This window comes from Azolla caroliniana, unplaced genomic scaffold (genome assembly GCF_043228905.1).
Source record: "Azolla caroliniana isolate FFs.n. ecotype wild unplaced genomic scaffold, voAzoCaro1.0.p SCAF_12, whole genome shotgun sequence".
Lineage (NCBI taxonomy): Eukaryota > Viridiplantae > Streptophyta > Polypodiopsida > Salviniales > Salviniaceae > Azolla > Azolla caroliniana.
The window spans coordinates 9,625,062-9,629,855 of NW_028230447.1; the positions used below are offsets into that span (position 1 = coordinate 9,625,062).

At 37.9% G+C, this 4,794-nt stretch overlaps 3 non-coding genes across 3 annotated transcripts; all 3 read right to left on the reverse strand.

Moving 5' to 3' along the window:
* Positions 1–1,827: 1,827 nt before the first annotated feature.
* On the reverse strand, positions 1,828–1,907 carry TRNAL-UAG (transfer RNA leucine (anticodon UAG)). The gene has a single exon. It is a non-coding gene; the product is annotated as a tRNA-Leu (tRNA).
* Positions 1,908–3,451: 1,544 nt separating this feature from the next.
* TRNAL-UAG (transfer RNA leucine (anticodon UAG)) lies at positions 3,452–3,531 on the reverse strand. The gene has a single exon. It is a non-coding gene; the product is annotated as a tRNA-Leu (tRNA).
* A 913-nt stretch (positions 3,532–4,444) lies between these two features.
* TRNAL-UAG (transfer RNA leucine (anticodon UAG)) lies at positions 4,445–4,525 on the reverse strand. The gene has a single exon. It is a non-coding gene; the product is annotated as a tRNA-Leu (tRNA).
* Positions 4,526–4,794: the final 269 nt, after the last annotated feature.

Here is a 4,794-nt window from a genome sequence, read left to right on the forward strand (position 1 = left end):
AAATTTTGTTTTCAAGGCCTTAAATGTGGCAAAGCTTCCGGGTAGGTGCTTTACGTGCCAGCGGGCTGCCGATCCCTCTAATGTCATGCCGAATTCGTCAAATTTTGACTATTCGGCTTGTGGTTCGGTCAGCCTTTGGGATACATGATTCGCTTCCCATGTTTGTAGGAACGCATAGACGTGCATCTCCACATCAAGGTCATCATGGTACTTCAGATACGGGTATGGCATGGTGTAGGTTTTGGGAGGTTGTAACGGTGATGTGTGGTTTAGTTCTTGCTTTGCGCGTGGTGTTGGTGCGCAGTTTTCTTCTGTCTCCGTGGGTGGTGTTGGTGCGCAGTTTTCCGCTATCTCCACGGGTGGGTTGGTGCGCGGTTTTCCGTTGTCTCTGCGTGTAGTGTTGGCTGCTTTTGAAATTCGACTGAACACTTTGTTCACTATCTGATTCCGACTGTAAGGCCGAGAATGCGTCCGAGTCTCCGTTGCCTTCGGCAAGCGTCCGCAGTCGCGCTTTTGCCTCTTGCAAGTTCGTTAGACTATTGCCCTCGTCAGAAAGTTGTTGTGTTTGGAACTGAAGTGCTTCTTCCTTTGATGTCTTTTGGCAAGTCTTCTTCCTCGTTCGGTGACTTGGTCATTAGTCGATCGAGACATCCATCCCCCGGTGTTTTATGCTCACTACAAGAATCGTGGTTGAGTTGATGACATCAAAAGAAGTGCACACTTGAGACAGTTTCAAAAGAGTGTTAAAAAAGAGAGTGACATTTTCATTGGGCAACAATGTTAAAATGGAGAGTGTTAAAATGCCCTTTCGGATTGGAGCCTAAATTCAACGCCTTAGACCACTCGGCCAAATTTTCATTGAGTCGGTGACATCAAAACAAGTGCACACTTGATAAACTTCTAAAAGACTGTTAAAAAAGAGAGTGATATGTTTAGTGGTGTCAATTTCGGTGGCTAGGGAACAATGTGAAGCACATCAATGTGCAATACAGGCACTAGGTCAAAGAAAGGACACACTTAAAAGTTTTTATCGCCCTCTTTTGTACAAGGATAACATAGTAGTTATTTCATGAAATGTTTGGTAATTCTAGATTATTTCAATTCTCTAATAACAACGGTTGGATTGGAGAGTGTTAAAATGCCCTTTCGGATTGGAGCTTGAATCCAACGCCTTAGACCAGTCAGCCAAATTGTCGATGGGTTGACGACATCAAAGGAAGTGTACACTTCATAAAGTGGCAAAAGAATGTTAATAAAGAGAGTGAAATTTTCAGTGGTGTCAATTTAGGTCACCGTGCAACAATGTTAAGCATATCAATGTGTAATGCAAGCAATAGATCTTAGAGGAAATATGTTTAAAGTTTTCTAGTGCCCTATTTTGTTATGCTTCTGAGAGGAAATATGTTTAAAGTTTTCTAGTGCCTTATTTTGTACAAGCATAACGTAGTTGTTATTTCATGAATTTTTTGGTAATGTTATTATTTTAATTCGCTAACGAGACCTGTGGGATTTGAACCCACGCCCTTTCGGATTGGAGCCTAAATCCAACGCCTTACACCACTCGGCCAAATTGTCGAGGTGTTGATTATATCAAAACAAGTACACCATGGATAAAATTGCAAAATAGTGTTAAAAAAGAGAGTTATATTTTAAGTGGTGTCAATTTAGGTCAGTGGGCAACAATGTTCAACACATCAACGTGCAATGCAAGTATTAGGTCGAAGAAAGGACACAATTACAATTTTTTATGGCCCTTTTTTGTGGAAGAATAACATATTTGTTATTTCATGAAACGTTTGGTAATGCTAAAGTTTTCCAATTCTCTAATGACAACTGTGGGATTTGAACCCACGCCCTCTCGGATTGGAGCCTAAATCCAACGCCTTAGACCACTCAGCCAAATTGTCACTGAGTCGATGACATCAAGACAAATGCACACTTGATAAAGTTTCAAAAAATGTGTGTTATTTTATGTGATGTCAATTTTGGTGTCTAGGCAACAATATTAAGCACATCAATGTGCAGTGCAAGCACTACGTCGAAGAAAGGACACAATTAAAAAAATTTATCGCCCTCTATTGTACAAGGATAACATAGTAGTTATTTCATTAAATGTTTGGTAATGCTACATTATTTCAATTCTCTAATGACAACTGTGGAATTTGATACCACGCCCTTACGGATTGGAGCCTAAATCCAACACCTTAGACCACTCGACCAAATTGTCGATGGGTTGATGATATGAAAGGAAGTGTACACTTAAATAAAGTGGCAAAAGAGTAATAAAAAAGAGAGTGATATTTTTAGTGGTGTCAATTTAGGTCTCTGTGCAACATTGTTAAGCATATCAATGTGCAATGCAAGCACTAGATCGAAGAAGGAATATGTTTAAATTTCTGTGGCGCCCTATTTTGTACAAGAATAACGTAGTAGTTATGTCATGAAATTTTTTGTAATGCTAAATATTTTAATCACTAATGACATCTGTGGGATTCCCACCCACGTCCTTTCGAATTGGAGCCTAAATCCAACGCCTTAGACCACTCGGGCAAATTGTCAATGTGTTGATGACATCAAAAGAGGTACACCATTTATAAAATTGCAAAATAGTGTTAAGAAAGAGAGTTATATATTAAGTGGTGTCAATTTAGGTCAATGGGGAACAATGTTCAGCACATCAATGTGCAATGAAAGTATTAGGTCGAAGAAAGGACACACTTACAATTTTTTATGGCCCTCTTTTATACAAGATTAACATAGTTGTTATTTCATGAAAATATTGGCAATGCTAGATTTTTTCAATTCGCTAATGACAACTATGCGATTTGAACCCACGCCCTCTCGGATTGGAGCCTAAATCCAACACTTTAAACCACTCAGTTAAATTGTCATTAAGATGATGACATCAAAAGAAGTGCATCATTCATAAAATTGCATAAGAGTGTAACGAAAGAGAGTGATATTTTAAGTGGTGTCTATTTCAGTGGGTGGGCGACAATGTTAAGTGCACAATGTGTAATGCAAGCACACAAGGACTATGTCAAAGAAAGAATATGTTTAAAGTTTTCTACAGCCTTGTTTTGGAGAAGAAAAACATAATAGTTGTTCCATGAAAATTTTGGTAATGCTAGATTGTTTCAATCCACTAATGACAACCATGGGATTTGAACCCACACCCTTTTGTATTGGAGCCTAAGTCAACCATCTTGCACCACTTGGCCAAATTGTTGATGACATCAAAGAAGTGCACACTTGATAAAGTTGTAAAGACTGTTAAAATAGAGAGTAAAGTTCTCACTGGGAAACAATGCTAAGCATATCAATATGCAATGCAACCAGTAGATCTAAGAGGGGATGTTTTAATATTTTCTAGCGCCCTGTTTTGTACAAGAATAACGTAGTAGTTATTTCATGAAATGTTTGGTAATGCTAGATTATTTTAATTCGTTAATGACAACTGTGGGATTGGAACCCATGCCCTTTCGGATTGGAGCCTAAATCCAACGCCTTACACCACTCGGCCAAATTGTCGATGTGTTAATGACATAAACGAAGTATACCATTGATAAATTTGCAAAATAGTGTTAAAAAAGAGTTATATTTTAAGTGGTGTCAATTTAGGTCGATGGGCAACAATGTTCAGCACATCAACGTCCAAAGCAAGTATTAGGTCTAAGAAAGGACACACTTATAATTTTTTATCGCCTTTTTTTGTAGAAGAATAACATATTTGTTATTTCATGAAACGTTTGGTAATGCTAAATTTTTTCAATTCTCTAATGACAACTGTGGGATTTGAACCCACGCCCTCTCGGATTGGAGCCTAAATCCAACGCCTTAGACCACTCGGCCATATTTTCATTGAGTCGATGACATCAAAACAAATGCACACTTGATAAAGTTTCAACAAAGTGTTTAAAAAGAGAGTGATATTTTATGTGGTGTCAATTTCGGTGTCTAGGCAACAATGTTAAGCACATCAATGTGCAATGCAAGCACTAGGTCGAAGAAAGGACACAATTAAAAAATTGTATGGCCCTCTTTTGTACAAGAATAATGTAGTACTTATTTCATGAAATGTTTGGTAATGCTAGATTATTTTAATTCGCTAATGACAACTTTGGGATTTGTACCCACGGTCTTTCGGATTGGAGTCTAAATCCAATGCCTAAGACCACTAGACCAAATTGTCAATGCGTTGATGACATTAAAAGTAGTACACCTTTGATAAAATTGCAAAATAGTGTTAAAAAAGAGAGCTATATTTTAAGTGGTGTCAATTTAGCTCAACGGGCAACAATATTTAGCACATCAACGTGTAATGCAAGTTTTAGATCGAAGAAAGGACTCGCTTACAATTTTTTATGGCCCCTTTTTGTACCAGAATAACATATTTGTTATTTCATGAAAAGTTTGGTAATGCTAAATTTTTTCAATTCCCTAATGACAATTGTGGGATTTGAACCCACGCCCTCTTCGAATTGGAGCCTAAATCCAACGCCTTAGACAACTTGGCCAAATTGTCATTGTGTTGATGACATCAAAACAAGTACACACTTGATAATGTTTCAAAAGAGTGTTAAGAAAGAGAGTGATATTTTATGTGGTGTCAATTTCAGTGTCTAGGCAACAATGTTAAGCACATAAATGTGCAATGCAAGTATTAGGTCGAAGAAAGGACACAATTAAAAATTTTGATGGCCCTCTTTTGTACAAGGATAACATGGTAGTTATTTCATGAGGGCCCAAGAGAATGGTTTTGGGCGAACTCGAGGGTCCGGGAGATTCTACTTT